At 40.1% G+C, this 20,583-nt stretch overlaps 1 long non-coding RNA gene across 2 annotated transcripts in view; it reads right to left on the minus strand.

Annotated features, from left to right (window-relative positions):
- Window positions 1-7,407: 7,407 nt before the first annotated feature.
- LOC103280107 (uncharacterized) overlaps window positions 7,408-20,583 on the minus strand; it is a 69,577-nt gene continuing 56,401 nt past the window's right edge. For both annotated transcript variants that reach the window (XR_507182.3, XR_001730795.2), the window contains 2 exons: window positions 9,872-9,968; window positions 7,408-9,773 (listed from right to left, as the gene is read on the minus strand). This is a non-coding gene — a long non-coding RNA (uncharacterized LOC103280107). The remainder of the gene's footprint in view (window positions 9,774-9,871; window positions 9,969-20,583) is intronic.

A 20,583-nucleotide genomic window follows, 5' to 3' on the forward strand; every position in this document is an offset into this window, starting at 1 on the left:
AAAGGAAGGCCAATGTAGAGGGCATTATAGTAGTCCAGTTTTGATATGACCGTGGCCTGGATCACTGTAGCTAGGTTATCCCTTGACAGATAGGGGGCCAGCCGTCTAGGCTGCCGCAGGTGAAAGAAGGCGGTTCTACTAATGGCAGAGACCTGGGCTTCCATCGTCAGCAGAGGGTCCAAAAGGACTCCCAGACTCTTTACCAATGGTGACGGGCATAGCTCCTCGCCATCCAGGGTAGGCAACTGGATATCCCCACTGCCCGGTCGACCCAGCCATAGGATTTCCGTCTTTGCTGGATTTACCCTCAACCTGCTGGCACGCAACCATCCAGTAACAGCCTTGAGGCATTGATGAAAGTTATTGGGTACAGAGTCCGGTCGGCCTTCCATCTTCAACATAAGCTGAGTGTCATCAGCATACTGGTAGCACTCGAGCCCGAAACCTCGAACCAGCTGAGCAAGTGGTCGCATATAGATGTTAAACAACAGAGGGGAGAGAATAGCCCTTTGAGGAACCCCACAAAGTAGAGGGGACCTTTCAGAGACCAGGCCTCCCCTCTCCACTCGCTGTCCACGGTTGTGAAGAAAGGAGGCCAGCCAATTTAAAGCTGTCCCCCTGACAATTACTAAATGGGCTCCATCTCAGGCTCAGGCTGAGGTACACTAGATGACCTTGGGCAAGTCACACTCTTTCAAATTCAGAAGACGACAATGGGAAACTTCTTCTGAACAAAACTTGCCAAAAATAAAATCTTGTCATAAGTTCATGTTAGACCTGCTGTAGGTCAGAAATTACTTGAAAGCAAACAACAACAACAACAACAACAACAAGAAGTTGCCCCCTCTTATTGGCTTTGACTGGGGGTGGGGAGGTATGAAATGATATGTGCAGAGACTTTCTCAATAGGAAAGAAAGACTGCATTTCCTAAAGTGACTGAAAGAAACAAAAAAATTAATATGCACAATTACATAATGACTGAAAACTTTGCAAAAGGATGTCACAGGAGAAAAGGTTTTAAGCAAAGAACTTTGACACAGAGGAATTAAAGCAGTTGCTGCCAGAGGCTTTAGTTGTTTCTTGGGTCCTCAAATGCAAGTTTTTCAGGGAACAGGCATCCCTATCTGATTTCTATTTCACTTGAAGATGCTGTTCACAGCATTATAACACTTTGGGGACACAAGGAGAGGTATTTTTTCCCACAGAAAATTTGTCATGGAGATTAGAGCCAGATCATGAACATCCTTGAGGATACAAGAGCTTCTCTTGCTGCAGAATAAAAGAATGTAGGTAGAGGATGTTTCTTTGAAGACATGATTAATGTCATTTGGCCTTTCATCTTACTCTTCACACATAGCAGAGACGAACTGCTGGTACCCACATGCCAAAACTATATCAAATCAGATTGCTTCTAGTTTTTCTAGATATGCTTCATCTAGAGATTCATTTATATATATTTATCACAGTTCTGAGAGCCAGCCTAGCTGAGTGGTTTAAGTGCTGGGCTGTGACTTGAGAGACCAAAAGTCAAATCCCTGCTAAGCAATGGAAATACACTGGGTGACCTTTACCAAGTCACATTCAACCTCAGAGAAAGCATAAGAAAACCCTTCTGAATAAATTCCACAAAGAAAACCTAATGATCGATTTGTCTTAGGATTGGCATAAATCAGAAATGGTTTGAAGGCACGCAACAACAATTCTATGTGAAGCTGTCTTCAAGAACCTCAAGGCAGCATCTAGGTTCCCGCCTCTTCTTTTTGGTCCTCGCAAACACCCTGTGAATTAGATTTTGCTGAGAAAAACAGACTGATCTAAATTAACAAAGCAAATTTCATGCTGAATGGGAATTTTTATCAGTCATTCTGCATAGAAATGCTGGTCACTTTGCCAAATGACTTGGCCTAGATTACCTAGTGGGCAACGGTTCTCACATATTTAGGGGTGGAAATCATATGTGTCTTCTGATGATTTTGGATTACAACTCCAATAAAGCCAAGCCTACATAACAAGTAGTCACAAATACCGTGAAATTCAGTCTAACATATGGATAATTTGAACCTCTCTCTCCACTTGAAACACTTCATCTCCCTAACAGAAAAAAGGAAGAAGTGACTGATGGAGAAGTGATGATCTGGACAAACAGAATAATAATAAATCCCAAGATCTCATACCATTGTCTATATATGCACATTACATATAAATAAATAGCAAGGCAAAAGTGTCTTTTGAAGAATTTGGAAAACAGTGCATTCTGAATGTCTCATAAGTAAATCTTCATTCCTGAATGTAATATTACTGGACAGGTTCAGACATACATTAGGGAGTATCCCTTGGCCACCCACAAAGGCCCTTTACTTCAAATGCCCCCAAAACCTGCTATGGGGACATTTAAAATTCTTGACATATCCTAAATGCAGAGAAAATACTACAGGTAACCATCCTGCTTGAACAGCTGCTTTGAGTCTCCTTATGGAACGAAAAAGTGGGATATTAATAACAACAACAACAACAACAACAACAACAACTCTATGGAACTAACTCTTCAGTAACCATGCAAAGAATTATGCTGTCAAACCATCTGGTGAAGTCACTTTTCAGAAGGGGTATGTTAACAGGATCTAAGTTATTTGCATCCACTAATGCTATTTTATAGACACAAATGAATAAGCACACAGACCTGCTCATACTTGTATATGCTATTTTAGACACTTCTTAAAAATCAAAATATTGATGTGAATTAAAACCCAAGAGTTTGAGCTGTGGACAGGGAAAAAGCCAAATAAAACTAAAAGTCTATTGAAGTATTAAAGGTGATAGAAGAGAGCATGCAAAATATGTCACCAGATAATTAGCTTTACTCCAGAGTTCTTCAGACTCACTTTGAAATGCAGGTGTTCAACTCTGCCAAAACATAGTCTGCAACTTGAGTAGGAGGGAGGTGAATGCCATTGTCATATCAGGGAGATATTATACTATACATTGTGGAGGAGAAGAATTGGAAACTGAAGCAAGAAGTAGCTTATAGGAGGAGGACTAAGACTATCCAGAATGGCAAGGGGGGAGGAGAGGCAGGGGATATTATGAAGAGCTTTGGTGCACTCATACCCTGCATCAGCCATAGGAAATGCAATGGAAAGAGTTTTGTTTTGTTTTTGTTTCTTTGGCTCAGACCAGCAGCGCAACTACAAAGACATTACTAAAATCTTATTATGAAGTTATAACGGGATTTTCCAACAGCAGCACGAAAGTGTCTCTGCAAAAGATAGTAACTGATTCAAAAGTATGTCCTAAGGCAGAGGGCTCTGAGCAGCCTCACACATTGCGAATTTCATTTATTTTATATGTTTTAAATAAGCCCGTGACAGCAAAGTTAAGCTTCTCATGAGTGTGTGTTTCATCTGAGGCAGTCTTCTACTGCTTATGAACTAGTCCTTTGCGCTTCTAGCCAAGCAGCAGCTAAATTAATTTTGCTTGTACGCCATAATTTAAAAGAAAATGTGGTGAAAAGCTGATCTTGGTACTGTTTTCTATGTATGTTGAGGCTAAGCACACTGAAGAGGAAAGAAAAATAAATCAAATACTTTAGATCAAACAATATAATCAGAACAGGGAATTGTGATATCCATGTTTTAGAATTATGTTTTAGAATTATATAACAAACCAAAAGAGTCTTTCTTTTCACTAGTTCACCTTTGCCCAACTTGATGGACTTCAGTTCCAATTACTGTACTGGGTGGTGGATGATGGGAGTTGGAATCCAACACATTCACACTGGGAAAGGTTTAGAGTTTTTTGAAAGCAAGGAAACAGTCATGATTTTACTCAACACCCATTGATTTCAACGACAGCCAAATGCAGCACAGCATGGATCCAACTCTTTGAGAGAGAGAAAGAGAACTATGAATGCAAGAGATGTTGTCGTAAGGAAACACACAGCTGCTGAAGGATGAACCATGTTCCCCAGTCTGCCCAGTAAGGTGCTTTTGCCAATTGGGAAATTACTTATATTTGTGCCAAGAAAATTTGATTCAGTAAAGAAGGAGGGGGGGCCCACTTTCCTCCTTGTTATCTCTCTTACTTTCCTTTTCTATTAGAATTGAGAATAAAAATAAAATACTCCAGAAAACTGGCTTTTTCAGAAAGAAGCAAAGTGAATAACAAAGCAGGAGAACTAAGAAATCAAATAGCTTTTATTGAGGTAAAATTGTGGGCCTTTTTGAGAGGGGAAAAATTGGGAGAGGGTGAAAGTGGCACAGAAGGAAACTGGAAGGGAGGAAAAGTATTTCAAAGGCAATTTTGATGATTGCATGAATTGTCCTTCCAAATCAATTTGCAGTTTTATAAGTCAAGTAATGTAGGGCAAAGTACATGAAGCAACTTGTTAAAAATGCTGCTGGAATGCTTTCATCAGTACATATGAAGAAACAATGAAAACTAAAAAAATTATTTACACATAAGTCAGACAGTTCCTGTACTTCCACATTTGGAAGATCAAGCACTATTGGTTCATGTAACATCGGTTAATCCCTCAATAAATCCTGCTGGGACGTTACTTTGGACAAGATATAGAAGTTCATGGTTTTCTGAATGGTTTGTGTTGGAAAAGAACAACTTTCTTTCTTGATGTATTTGTTATTTGGTTCTTTATTTTTAATGCCCTATATCAGTGGTTCTCAACCTGTGGGTCCCCAGATGTACTGGCCTTCAATTCCCAGAAATCCTAACAGCTGGTAAACGGACTGGGATTTCTGGGAGTTGTAGGCCAAAACACATGGAGACCCAAAGGTTGAGAACCACTGCCCTTATATGGTAGCGGTAATGTTGCTACATAAAGGTAAAATAAAGTCTACCTTTAATTTCTTTGATATTAACATACGGATCTTAGACTAGTAACATTTTGCCTTTTTACAAGTCCACCATGTAAGAAAAGGGACCCCTCTTACTTTGAAATTCTCAACACTGGTTTGAAACAGCCTTGGGGCATTTTCAACAGCTTATTTGTGGTGAAATACCATGCCTATATTATCTTCTACAGTTTTTCTTTTAAATTATTACACAAAATACATTTGATGTCTTTGAACCACATTTCCCTCCTATATCCATGCTCAAAATGCTGGACCCGTGACTCTTTTGCAGGTTCTCTAGATTCAAAAGCCATTTATGCACTTTTTGATTTGCATGGACATGGGCTCATCTGAGTCTTGTTTTTTTATTGCTGAGCAATATCTGAGCATATTCTACATGACAGTCCAAGAAGGATGTGTTCTCTTTTCATTATTCTGCATTACCAGTCAGAACGAATAACACACACTTTTCTCCTGACTGCAAGAGATGCCTCAAAACCATGCAATAAGCCTGTACAAGCACCTAAAAATGGATTTTCTGTACAGGAAACTTGGTTTGCAGTTGTAAATGACATTTCCTGCACAGCACGGGAAGTAAGACTTCTACATAGAAAATTACCTCTTTCCGTACAAGACCAAATTTGCTATCCAAAAAGCCTTTGCTTTTGACAGAATGAAGAATGACAAATTGTGTAGATGCTCTAGTGACAAGGTATCTAATTATGACCAGCACTCTCCTCACCAGGGTTTCTTATGCATGAAAAAAAAATCATAAATATTTGCAAATACTCTTTTCATTCATACTGTCCAGCAGGAGCATCCTATGTTAGCCACCCATTAGAGTTATCTTCATTGTTTGGACTTTATTTCATCACAATCACACAGAAGCCTCCAATCTTCACTTAACAATCAGGCATTTCTTGCAATCGATTGGCATCTGACTCTTCTGTCATTGAGGAAGTAGCTGACTGGTGTTCTCACATGCACACACATCCCATGCAAGCAATCTTTGGTGTGAAGGTAATTGTCACAAAGTCCATGTTTTTAACTGTCACAACAGAGATTGTTTTTATGAGGAGGTGGGAATCTTAGCCTCCTGGGCACTAGGCAAACAAACTCCCATTGATCACCGCAACTGAACTGAAGGGGAAGGTCAGTGGGTGATTTATTACATTACTACCATGGTTACATAGCAATGTAGTGCATTAAGGATTTAGATTATTACAGTTTAAAATGAAGCTTGAATTTAAGGGTGTATTCATTAGGCATGGGCAAAATATCGAAATGATTCTTGTATCGGATTAAAATCGGATTGTTCCTGCTTTTTGAAGTGGTATCCAACTCGTGGTATCACGGCCCATCAAGCTTGTTAATTCGAGGCATTGTAGCCCTACTCTCATTATGTCTCTTATATTTTTTCATAATTTTTTTGCCCCAAAATATTTTTTAAATATTTTAAAAAAATTTTTTTAATGAAACCGAACTTGTTTGGGAGCGCAGCACAGTCAAACTTCCTTCCTTCCTTCCTTCCTTCCTTCCTTCCTTCCTTCCTTCCTTCTCTGCAGCTCTCTCTCTTTCTTTCCCCTCACTACCTTTCCGTGATTTCTTTTTTCTCTTTCTCACCCTCTCACTGTCTCTTTCTCTCCTTCTCCTCTCCCTCTCTTACATTTCCATTTTCTCCTTTCTTTCCTTCCTTCTTTCCCCTTGCCTTTGCTTTTCTCTCCTTCCTTCCCTCTCCCCTTCTCTTTATCCTTTTTTTCCTTTTCCGACATCTTTCACTTTCTCTGGTCCTTTCCACACAGCCATGCAGAATCCAGATTATCTGCTTTGAACTGGATTATATGGCAGTTTGGACTCAGATAATCCACTTTAAAGCAGACAATGTGGATTTTGGGTTGTTGTGAGTTTTCCAGGCTGCCTGGCCATGTGCCAGAAGTATTCTCTCCTGACGTTTCCCCTACATCCATGGCAGGCATCCTCAGAGGTTGTGAGCTCTGTTGGAAACTAGGTAAGTGGAGTTTATATATATATACCTGTGAAATAATGTCCAGGGTGGGAGAGAGAACTCTTGTCTGTTTGAGGCAAGTATGAATGTTGCCATTGGCCACCTTGATTAGCATTGAATGGCCTTACAGCTTCAAAGCCTGGCTGCTTCCTGCCTGTTTTTTTTTCACAACTGCGCATGCACGTCCACCATTAATGAACCAATTTAGAGCATTACAAACTTTCAGAAATATCCGAAATTTTGGAGGGAAAAAAAATCTAGTTTCTAGGAAATAGTTTCTAAAACGAAGTGCTGGCGGCCCCTACTTTAGAAGCGAGTTTAGAACCATTTTTTTCATTGATCGCTCATGCCTAGTATTCATAACAAAATCTGGGGGAAAAATTATGTTCCTGGTTTTAAAGTGTTATTTCCTGATTGTGTGGTACATAGTTTGAAAATAGTTGTTATACTTCAGAAACTTCATTTTTGTGACTGCCATAAACTATGTTGAATTGGTTCAGTGAGATATTCATTGAAAAACTATAAAAAATGTATTACAGAATGTCCCACAAAAACAAGGTTTTTACAGTTTAATAAACTTTTTCCATATTTTTATGATAGACTCAATTAGAAAATGACATTTATAACCCAGAAACAAAAATTGTGGTACATGGTTATACAACTGTACTTCCCAAATGGAGTCACAGTGGCGCAGTGGGTTAAACCCTTGTGCCGACTAGACTGCTGACCTGAAGGTTGGGTTGCTGACCTGAAGGTTGTCAGTTTGAATCTGTGAGACCAGGTGAGCTCCTGTCTGTCAGCTCTAGCTTGTGGGGACATGAGAGAAGCCTCCCAGCAGGATGGTAACACATCTGGCCGTCCCCTGGGCAATGTCTCTGTAGATGGCCAATTCTCTCACACCAGAAGCGACTTGCTGTATGTTCTCAAGTCATTTCTGACATGATAAAAAAACTTCCCAAATAATTTAATTTAAATCAGTTCATGTTCCAAGCATGAGTGCTATTGTTGCTTTTGTTTACTTCATATCATAGCTAATATAAAAAAGACTCTGTGTATGTGTGCATATATTCAGAAGGCTGTGGATGTAAACATGATTCAAATCTTGATCAACACTTCATGGAGTTGCTGTATTTTGTGACATACCTCCTTCACTATTCATGATTATGTCATGGCAACATGAAAATGAAGCATGCCAAAGAAACAGTAAAGATACTAAGCATCAGTTGTTCACGGTGAACACTTTTTCTGAAAGAGAGACTAAAGGATATATTTATTCTGCTTCACCATGCCCTGAAAATCACAATAACATAAATGTACCATCACCCAATGATGAATAATTGTTGTTCAATGATGTGTATGAGGAAATTGATGGTTTTAGGAGTATGTCCTGAAAGGGGTTGTTTTAGAGGCTTTGATGATGGAAGAATGACTGGTTTCTCAGGTGAGCTTAAACCTGCCTGTAAATAGTTCATTTTGGCAGGTGCTTTGATATGACTCTTAATGAAATGTCAACTTGATTTCAGTCACATTTTGGCTTGACGTAATGATGATCTAGTTTCTGATGGAAAACTAGACCACATCTCAAAAATTCTTGATCAAATGGATGTTGACATTTGGTATTGCTATTTTACTGGAAAACAGCTTGGAAAATTTAATTATTTGGTGTAGTGGCCTCCAGCCATGCTGAATGTGACATTCTAGACCTTCTTTCCAAAATATAACTTTTCCAAATTATGCCCAGAAACTAACTGGGAGTTCCTGCAGTACAATACAACATCAGCAACTCTTGATGTTATATTTTGATCCTTTCTACTACAGTACAAATACATATCCTGTATTTGTAAGAATCAATTACAAATGGGATAAAATAGATTTAGCAAACCGGAAAGATTTTGCTTTGGGTATTACAATAGGAAATTAACATGATCACAGTACATGATAGGCTCAGTACTACATTGTTTAAATCATTACTACCACTCAGTTCTGGCTAACTGAGATGTGTTTGATAGTGCTCAGGTTATGGATCTACCAGACAGATGCAACCCCTCTGTACTGTATTACATTTTTTATAATATAGACACTCTTCTGCTGGTCTTAATTAATGAAAAAAATTCCTTTGAAGTTCAGTACGTTAAGACACATGAACAGTTTATTGAAAAAATTGCAAAGGGAGCCTATATATCATTAGGCATACAATAAATGCCTACTACAGTGGAATCTTCTTACCTGACTGCTTCTTCTCCATTACTATACTGTGAAAAACTATTACTGAACTAATAAAATATGGATGGGTTCAGTGAATGGTCTGCATACAGACATATACTGCCATATTACTGAAGCCAACCAGACACACTGAGAATCATTAATCCACCTGATGCTTCCAACTTCTATGTAATAGAAGGATTTAGCTGTATACTGCATCCTGACATGGGGTAGGAAAATTCTGCAAAGCTGAGGGATAATTTTCAGATCATGGATTGCACTTTCTTTTGATTGGGATTTTAAAGAAAATAGTTAAGGATGTGAACCAGCATGCTTTCAGTGCTGGACCATCAATTAAATTGACCAAATAAATGACAAGGTTAGGAGTTTTAGTACTGCAATTACTGACTTTGTTTCAAGATTCAGACAAGGCATTTGTAATTTTAGGATGTTTCAAGCTTTTACCCCTGCCTTTTGTCCCTACCAGCAGAAAAGGCTTTAAAAACAATGTAGCCACCCCTCCACCTTCATAGGGGTTAGGGACACTGCCACTCAACAAAAGTTGAATACTGTGAAAGGGGAAGGGTGGCTCTGCTGTGGTCCCTGAAGGGGCTACCTGCAGTGGTTTCAGGAGGAAGAGCCAGCCTCAAACACCATTTCACTTTTCTTGCAGATTCCAACTTCTTTTCTCCTTTTCTGTGTGCTGTGTCTGTTTTGCCTGGACAAAGAAAGGTAGGTAGCAGGAAAAGCACAAATATTTAGCACATAGGAAAAAAGATAGAAATTGGCTATGCATGTGCCCACAAAGTCACTTACCTTGCAGATTCAGCTCCATTGCATCTTCCTATGTCATGAATATTTCTCTTTCCTCCAGTGCCCCTCGTCTCTTGCCCAGGTGAAACAGATATATCATCTAGGAACAAGAAAAGGAAGTAGATCTACAATATAATATATCAATCAATCAATTTATTAATGCTCTGACCAATGGTCATATGCATTTACAGAAACAACATCAAACAAACATCTATACAATATAATATAAACATGGGGGCGTGCCCTTCCTGCATGCTGCAAGATTGTTTCACTTGGTAAAAGGAAGTACAGTAGAGTTCTGGTTATCCGAGATAAAGAGGCAGGCCCAATATCGGATAACCAAACTGCCCAGATAACACGGAGGCCCGGTTTAGAGAAGCCCCGGTGCATGCTTGCTGCCTAGCAACATGCACCAGGGCTTCCCCAAACAGGCGCCGCGCGCTGGGCGAAGGGATGAGGCACTCTTTCCTCCACCCAATGCCCCATTCAGGGAGGCCGCGGTGCGTGCTTGCTGCCTAGCAACATGCACCGGGGCCTCCCCAAACGGGCACCAGGCATTGGGCGAAGGGAAGAGGCACTCTTTCCTCCACCCAGCACCCCGTTCAGGGAGGCCGCGGTGCATGCTTGCTGCCTAGCAATACGCACTGGGCCTCCCCAAATGGGCGATGGGCAAAGGGAAGAGGTACTCTTTCCTCTGCCCAGCACCCCATTCAGTGAGGCCCTGGGGCCTGGCCTGGTGAAGAAGTGAGCGAGCGAGGGAGGTCCTTTGCCACCCTCCTTCACTCGCCTGCCCTCCGTCCCTCAGCTCCTTCGCCACGCCGGGTCCAGCATCGTCAAGGCCTGGCCTGGCAAAGGAGTGAGCAAGCTAGCAAGCGAGGGAGGGCCTTTGCCGCCCTTCTTCGCTCGCCCGCCCTCCGTCCTTTGCTCACTCACCCGGCTGGGTTCCGGCAGCACCAGGACCCCAGGGGGTAAGTGAGAGAGAGAGAGAGAGAGAGAGAGAGAGGCGGGGAGGACATTTGCCTCAGATAATACAAACGCTCAGATTAGCGGGGCTCAATTAGCAGGGTTATGCTGTATTTGATGAAACATAATTGTGTGCCCAGCTCCCAAATACCCCCCTTTACTTTCTGATGGGGCTGCCTTGTGAATTTTCACACAGCAATCCCATCTTCAAGAGCCAGGTGTTGTGTGGGTAGTAATCCTGTACTTTCCCCCACTACCTTCTGAGAACAAGGTTGACACAGGAATGTTTACACAGCAGCCCCAACTTCAGGAGTAAGGGGCCATGTTACAAGCTGGCAAATAATCAAACCTTTACATGTGTAAGAGGAAGCGCAGCAGACAGAGGAACAAACAGCAGCAAAGCAAATGGGTTTGTGCTGCTTTCACTTTCGTTTCACTGCTTCATCCGTGTGGGGGGGGGGGGGGGGAAGGGAGGTGTCTGCTGTACCATGCAATATGAATGAATGCTATGGTACAAAAGCGCGAATGAGGCATATGAAACATCTGCAATGCCATGTTTCCCCATTGTTTTACTAAATTGCGGGCGGAGGGGGGAGGTGATGGAAAAGGAGAAAGAAGTGGAGATTCTGTGTTCAGTTTAAATATCTGGGAGACTTTTTTGTTTCTGTATGTGTATGTGTATGTGTGTGTGTATGTGAGAGAGAGAGAGAGGAGGGGGGAGGAGAGAGAGGTCGTTTAACATAATCATTAACAAAGAACAGAACATTTCATTTATTTACTTTTCTTTTTGTATTTATTTAAAGAGTGTGTGGACATGGAGAAAATAAGAGGTGGCCCAAAATGACATTATATGTAGTGATTGATCAGCACTAGTTGCAAGTTTGGACAAGCCTAGGTAATTAAGCTTAATAGTGCAAATCTATTTTTGCAATGTATTTAAATTCTACAGTGATTTTCTTCAGGCTGTATTTTAGGCCAATTGTTAGTTTAGTGTTCTTCATTTACTCTAATGACCCCATCACTTTGAGAGGGGAAATCATGGGTGACTGTCCATTTAAGGGTTACTACCCTTTAAGAGTAGAGAATTACCCCTCTTATATTGCCAGCAGTCCCGTTTCGAGTTTTGCCTCCCCATCACACTCACATATGGAAACTTAAGAGCTGGCAATACATTCATCACAAGGTCAGTATTAACTTTTTTGTTTTTAATCAGGAGAAGCAACAATATCCAAAAACCAAGAGATCCCTTGCTCTACACAAAGTCATTTACATTAAAAGAGACTGACATCAGTTTAAAACTACTTCTTTCCATGAGATAAAATTGTTCTACACCAAACCCCATAGGATACAAGAGACAGTAATCCAGGTTAAACCCATTTATTTCCATGGGATCATACTGCTCTGCATCAAATCTCATAGGATACAAGAGACTGCTGGTGGCAATGCAACAGGAGAGGAAACTTTTGATGGTTCCCATCCCACCTGTTTTTCAGTTGTAACCATGGGAGTGAAGCATGATCAGAAGTAGGAACTCTGAACACGATTGCTGGCCCATGTTCAGGGCTCTCTCCTTTCAGGACATTTCAGCCTCTTTTCAATCTCCATGACTCTGCATGCTTGAAAAGAGGTTGAAATGTCCGAGAGGGGGAAATTTCTCAATGTGATGAGGTTGATTGCTGGAGTTCCCTTCTTTCAGGACACTTCTGCTTTTTCAACCACTGAGGGCTATGCAAGACAGCTGGAAGTAGTTTAACTCATGTTATGAACTCAGTGCCTCTCCATGCTTGAAAATAAGCTGAAGTGTCCTACGACTGGGAAATTTCTCAATGTGATAAGGTGGTAATATTCGCAGTTCATAGTCTGTGCCAGAATCTACTCCTGGCCTTGCTTTTGCAAAGAAAATTGTGCTTCTCTGCCTTTTGCTTCCCATTATGTAGTCTGTTTGGTCTCTATATTGGTCATCAGGTGATGTCCATATATACCATTGATACTTGAAGAATGTGTTTTTGATGAATAAATTGTTGGCTTCACAAAATTCAGTCATTCTCCTGCTTCATTTCTTAAACCTGAGCTGAATTGTACAATCTTTTATTCTGATTTTGGCAAGAGAATTCACAACTTCTCTTTCCCAAGCAAGGGAATTCTCCGACTGACACTTTTACACTCATCACTCTACCCACCTTTACTTTCATCTTGTAAATTAATCCCATTTTACCAAACTTATTATTTAATCAAGTATTGTATTTTAATTTATTTTAGTAAACTGTTACAGGGATTTTAGGATAGGGATTAGTGTCTATTGTCTGTGTATTTTTGTTTTTGTATTGTATTGTTGATATGGTCAGTGGACAAATCAATAAACCGATCTATCTATCTATCCAAGCAAGGGGAACCTTTTGCAATGTCCAAAATGGAGTGTTGCATTAAGTTTTGCATTGTTTCCATTCACACTGACCCCACTTTTTCATGGAAGTACTTAATTACTGATATATACAGTATAGGGATGTTGCTTTTGAAAAGGAGTAATATTAGGATAGTCCACCCTGCTAAATTCTGTCTTTCCACTAATTTTTCCTTCTGTGCCCAAATTTCAAACATTGCAGAGAGTAAGACTTTGAAAATTGTTCATAGGTAGAACTCTTATACTTGCCTTCGATGGATTGTCACCTTGTCATGGTGAAGGGGTTTGTGTGTTCCAATGAATTTGCGGTTGTAACCACCGGAGTCGTGCACTCCTGGGGGAGGAGACACAGGGGAGATTGCAGACTGAGCACAATCTGAAGACCTCAATGACGGATCAGGAAGATGATAACATGAAACATGTTACAATGGCTGTGAAGGTGGAAGAAGGCTGCAACAGACTGAGAAGGCACCATTGTCATGTTAACCACGCCACTGGTTGAACCCTCACTCTGTGAAGAGTGTGTTGATCGGCTGTGCACCGACCTCCACACATTAAAAAAACTCATGAACAGGCGTCTTCCAAGAACTTGGAAAGCCATCATACTTGGATAATGGGGGATCGCCTAAGTAAAGTACTTGCTTTGTCATCATTCCCTTGGTATTTTGCTTGCACCCTTCTAATATATGTCTAAACTATTTCTAAAAGCCTAAGTGGAGTTTGAAATTAGTGCAATGCTAGATGTTCAAACACTGAAGGAAAATTTCACTGGGGGCAGAATTTTTGCTGGGACCCACATTTCCTCTCTATATCTACCCCCTTGTCAATATAGCTAAGACAAACTATTTTGCATTTTTAACTTAAAACTAAAATGAAATAAAATATCTTATACTAATGACTATTTAATATAAGAATTCTGCATTCCAAATACCACTTGTGGCAGTGAAAGAAAAAGCTCTTACTCCTGTTTCGCCTGTTGTGATGGTGGTTTGGAATTGTAATGACACCTCTGCAAGATCTCATGAGGAAAGGTAGAGAAAGATTGACAGAAATCTAATGACTTTTAGAGGCTCAGATAACAAATTTGAGACTTTAGGTTCTTGTACAAGCACTGTATGTTATTAAACTGAATGGACAGCCTTAATCAGTCTGGTACATCTTTAAGGGAAGCAGAAAGTGGGTGGGGATGCACTGTAAAAGTAGCATTATTAAATAGAAGTGTCTCAAGGAAAACAGCACTTTTGGGATCCTGGGGATCAAATCTAAATATAATTGGTTTAGTTGTAAGCCAGATATTGAAAACTATGCATGATTAAAATGAAATGGAAAAAGCTTTATGGACTGAAATCTCTTGAAGGGGCAGCTAAGCTTTGCAATAGAAAAAGAAAGAAAAGATATATAGTAGTTGCCATGAAAACATATATTTTTGTAATTGAAGGCAGATGAGTCAAGCTTTAGATTAAATACACAAGTTCCATGAATAAGCAAATGACAGACGGTGTTTGTTCTGCTCTGAAGATATTTCAAGGAGTTATCTCTGAAAAAAATGTACAAAGTGAATTGATAGCTGGTGACTGAAATCAATTTTGGCTATGATTTTTTTTAAAAAAAAACACACTAATTTTATACACAAACATCAAGGATCAAGCATGACAATATTTTCTGCCTAAAAATGGGCTTCAAACCTAAAGAAGCTCTTGGAGGTGCTCTTCAGATCAGAATTAACTGTAAGCAATGAAGCTGCAAATTTCCCCCCTTTTACTAATGTGTGAATCCAAGAGCACCCATTTACTAGCAGAACAGACATCATTTTGAAAAGTCGATTCCTCTTCCCTTACAACTCCTTTGTTCAACCAAAATTGGGAGATTATGTGGAGTAAATATGGGTAGAGGGGGACAGTCCTGTTGTCACTCATCTGCCATTGTCCGTTAGCCAGCCCTTTTTCTCCAAACCTAGCAACATGGCTGCCTACAAAATGGTCTCTTGCAGGACAATTCTGTAAATGTCTGTTCTGAAACTGAACTTAATTACAGGTAAGTAAGTACAGAATTGAAGCTTAAGCTGGTGATAATATGTTCAAATATTCTGTAGTACTAATGGGGATAGTGCATATAGGTGATGATATTTCTCACTTCATAAGATGAAATGAAATTGTGACTAAAGTAAATTGTTAAATGGGTGTGGCCCTGGAGAATCAAGAGACAAACACATTATTAAATAATTATTATTAACATCAGATTAAAACACATTAAAAATATTCATACCGATACAATGTGTACTGAAAATGCATAGTTTAAAATGGAGTGGGTGGGCTCTCTTCCAATGAGTCATTCCACAGTTTAGGAGCAGCCTCAAAAAGATCCTCTGGGTGATAGTTGTGACGTTTTGAAATAAATGTTCCTCGGAAGATCTGAGTGTACAGGGCTCATTGTATGGGAGAAGGCGATTGTTGTGACTCAGCTTGGAGTCTCAGAGTGACTCTGATGGCGATTGTGGGATTCAGGTTCAGAGTGTACCTGTTGTGAGAGATGAGGAGCAGGGAGGCATTCCCACAGCAGGGAATGGTGTTGATGATACCGAAGCTAGCCAGGTGCAAAGGGAGGATAACTCCCAGTTAGATAGCATGCAGACAGAGGCTGCTGCTAACGAGCTGTCTGGCCTTGACAAAACGACATCTCTGGATCGAGCTGGCTATTTGGAATTTCGGGTTCACAGGAGTGTCAGATTAGCAAACAAAAAAGAGAAATAGGTCAGAGGGCAAAGAAATGCATTCATGCTGTGCAGAGAATATTAAAGGGTGTGCTGAGTGAGAAACCTTTGTCAAAAGCAACGTCTCGTTTGAGTAAGAAGCAGCTCTTGCTTTCAGTTAAAATATAGATTAAAATATAATGAATACACTGAAAATAGCATTTAAATCTCACAATTCCTCCCCCCCTCCCCAAAAAACCTCCCATACCTCCCCAGCAGCATTACCAGCACATGCACTATTGGTTTTAGATCTTCCAATTCTAGGAAAGGGCACAACTGGCATATCAACCAAAGCTGATAATAAGCCCTCCTGGCCATCACATGTATCTGGGCTGACATTTGGAGAAATGGATCCAAGGGTACTCCTAAGCTGAAAACACTATCTTTCAAGGGGGGATATTCAGAACTGGTTGACACACTTCCAACCGTAGGTCAGGACCCTTGATGCCAAGCATCTCTGTAATATCTCGAATCAGTTTCAATTTGTTTTTGTTTTTTTCATCCAGCCAATTACCTCCTCCAAGCATCCATTCAGAGGAGACACACTTAGCAAAGCCTGTTTTTGAAAGCATATATTTGAGTGCCATCAGCATACTGACAGCACTTCGTCCATGCTTCTGGATCAAAAGAAGGCTTTTTCAGCAGTGGTCTAACTACTGTCTAGGTAAAAAATCAAGAGCAATGGCAGCAAGGGATCTGAAGCCAATGGCAAAGGCATTTTGAGTTTAAGTTTGAATTCTAAAGGAGCTGTCCAACTGCTGAGTTCAAGGTATTAGATTGTACCTTCAAAGTCTGGACTACAATCTAAAGCAGATTTATGACCTTCCTGACATCAGCTGCCAGTGCCAGAGGAGAATAAGTTACTGTCATTACACTGAGAGAAAGAAAATCAGATAAAAATAAGTGAAAAGAAAAAAATTACAATCTTTTAAGATACAACTTCAAGTATTTGAAGGGCTGTCACATAGAAAATGAAGACCTTTTTTCTGGTGCTCTAGATGGCGGAACCTAATTACAGGAAAGGGGTCAAATTACAAGAAAACAGTTCTCAAGTAAACATTAGATCCCAATAATCAAAACTATAAGGAAGAGCTTCCTAACGGCAAGAACCTTTTGATAATGAAGAAGAAGGCATCCGCTATTGATGTGACCTACTTCACAGGAGGGATTTTAGCAAACACATCTCTTGAGGGTACTTCAGCTATGGGTTTCATGTGCTGACAAAGAGTTCTCCTACATAACTCATGAAATCCCCCCCCCCCATTCCCCAGTTTATTTACAGTATTTACAGTATTTATATTCCGCCCTTCTCACCCCAAAGGGGACTCAGGGCGGATCACATTATAACACACATAGGGCAAACATTCAATGCCCATAAACACATCAAACAGAGACTGAGAGACACACGCAGAGGCAAGTTAACCATCTTCTGAGGGGATGTTCGATTCTGGCCACAGGGGGGAGCAGCTGCTTCATCATCCACACTGACGGCACTTCCTCATTCCAGGTCGTAAATTAGTTAATCTTGCCTCCCCACTTTTATAAGTGGTACCTTATCTCCTACTTGATAGATGCAACTATCTTTCGGGTTGCTAGGTCAGCAACGAGCAGGGGCTATTTTTTTTTTTTAATTGACGGGTGCTCATCCCGCCACGGGCTGGCCTCGAACTCATGACCTCATGGTCAGAGTGATTTAAGGCAGCTGCTCAACAGCTGCGCCACAGCCCGGCCCCCCGATTCTTTAAATTAACAAAGTAATACTACTTTTAAATGTGTATTAAGAATCACACTGAAGTAGGAACATACTTTCTAGAAAATCAATACTATTGTGATGGAGCTTTCTGAGTTAACCTGCTCGGAAATGAATCTAGTTTTTACCTTCAAAACCCAATATGTTTGTCAGCTAAAATAACTATGGCATGCTGAATGTAATAATCTACTGTTGGAGAAAGCATAATCCTTGGCCATAGATGCCTTTTGCTGCAGTTCTTTTTATATATCTGTAAACACACTTTACTTAAATAAGTGAGATATCTGGGGATTTGGAAGCTATCCACATGAAAAGGTAACAAAAGACAGTATCTGTGACCACATATAGAAACAGAATTTTTTTCCTTAACTCTTGGCACCTGTGATCACAGCATGTTTAACTGCTGACAAAATGGCAAGCTATAGAAAAATATAACACCCTGAAGTATTGACTTCCATCAAAGTGTCAACTTTTGCTTTCACTTCTTATTAAAAACTAAGCTAGTGCCATTGAAAATGACCTTATTAAAAGCAACCAAATTCAGCTGGGGAAAAATCCTTCCTCTTGTCACAAGTTAAACCTGTAAGTACTATACTGGAAATCCTGGTTACTGAGACTGATGCTTTCTGAAATGAATCTGGAAATAGGTGTATTCAAGTTAAAGGTGAATATATATTATAGATACTGTAAACCATCTTTTAATGAGGGCAGTCATTATTTCCCATTCCATTAAAGGTAAAACATAGCAGCCTCTACCTCTAGAGATAAAATAATACTATATAAAATAAGCTGGGAGTGACTTTGGCTAACAAATTTATTAAACACTAGCTGTGCCCGGCCACGCGTTGCTGTGGCAAAGTCTGGTGGTATGGGAAATAAAGTATTGAGGAATTGGTGGTAGTTAAGGTAAAGGGTAAAGGTTTTCCCCTGACATTAAGTCCAGTCGTGTCTGACTCTGGGGGTTGGTGCTCATCTACATTTCTAAGCTGAAGAGCCGGCGTTGTCCGTAGACTCCTCCAAGGTCATGTGGGATGACTGCATGGAGCGGCGTTACCTTCCCGCCAGAGCAGTACCTATTGATGCACTCACATTTGCATGTTTTTGAACTTCTGGGTTGGCAGCAGCTGGGGCTAACAGTGGGGGCTCTCTCCGCTCCCCCAATTCAAACCTGTGGCCTTTCGGTCCAGAAGTTCAGCAGCTCAGCGCTTTAACACACTGCGCCATCAGGGGATATTATTTCCTAAAGGTTGTGAATATACAATATTTCTGAATGGTTTATTTTTTCCTGTTGGAGGCAAGTATGAATGCTGCAATTAGGAAAATGATTAGGATGTAATGGCCTTGCAGCTTTAAAGCCTGGCTGTTTCCTCCCTGAGTGAATTTTTTGTTGGGAGGTGTTAGCTAGCCCTGATTGTTTCCTGTGTGGAATTCCCCTGTTTATTTACTGCCCTGGTTTTAGAGATTATATTGTTCTGCATTATTCTATCCCAGTAATTATTTCATATTAAAGTAGAATCTCACTTATCCAACATTCACTTATACAATGTTCTGGATTATCCAACGCAGTCTGCCTTTTCATAATCAATGTTTTTGTAGTCAGTGTTTTAAATTCATTGTGATATTTTAGTGGTAAATTTGTAAATACAGTACAGTAGTCTCTCACTTATCCAACATAAACGGGCTGGCAGAATATTGGATAAGCGAATATGTTGGATAATAAGGAGGCATTAAGGAAAAGTCTATTAAACATCAAATTAGGTTATGATTTTACAAATGAAGCACCAAAATATCATGTTAGACAACAAATTTGGCAGAAAAAGTAGTTCAATGCTATGTAGTAATGCTATGTAGTAATTACTGTATTTATGAATTTAGCACCAAAATATCACGATATATTGAAAACATTGACTACAAAAATGCATTGGATAATCCAGAACATTGGATAAGCGAGTGCTGGATAAGTGAGACTCTACTGTAATTACTACATAGCATTATTGCACATGGAACTCCTTTTTCTGTCAAATTTGTTGTATAATATGATGTTCTGGTGCTTAATTTGTATAACGATTACCTAATTTGATGTTTAATAGGCTTTTCCTTAATCCCTTCTTATTATCCAACATATTCACTTATCCTGCCGGCCTGTTTATGTTGGATAAGTGAGAGTCTACTGTTTATTGATAATCTTATATTATCTGCTTAGAACTGGATTATATGAGGCCCCTTCTTCACAGCTGTATAAAATGCCCAATGAAGTGGATTATATGGCAGTGTGGAGTCAAGATAATCCAGTGCAAAGCAGATAATATAAGATTATAAATGGGTTATATAGCTGTGTGGAAGGGCCTTGAGTCTACACTGCTATATAATCCAGTGCAAATTAGATAGCCTAAGTCTGCCTGTCCCCTAACTGAACCCTGGCTGTCCCTTGGCTTGCTAGGAGTTGGTTGCTAGGAGACGAAGTGGGCAGAGATTAGCCCTCTAAACTGGCAGCAATTGGATAAAAAAAAATTATTGCTCTCCCTCTAATTAGGACTTTGTTTTTCTTTTCTTTTTGTTGTATCAACCTGGAGGCATGGATGATGGGTTGTGTTGTCAAATTTCGAGGTTTCGGGGCCTGTACTTTTGTTGTTTTGTGAGTCGCCGTGATGCCATCACTCTTTTATATATATAGATGTTAAAATGAGAAATCTACCAAACATTTTTTTGACTTCAGCTTACTTATTGTTCAGCCCATGGTGGTTTGAAATCAAGAAGTGTACTGGACTATTACATGAGCCAACTTGTTTACTCACTGTGATCATAGCTTCCTCTAGGATGGCTCGTGGAGGATTGCTCCAAGACTGAGGTTT

The sequence above is a fragment of the Anolis carolinensis genome, chromosome 1 (genome assembly GCF_035594765.1).
Source record: "Anolis carolinensis isolate JA03-04 chromosome 1, rAnoCar3.1.pri, whole genome shotgun sequence".
NCBI classification, from domain to species: Eukaryota; Metazoa; Chordata; class Lepidosauria; order Squamata; family Dactyloidae; genus Anolis; species Anolis carolinensis.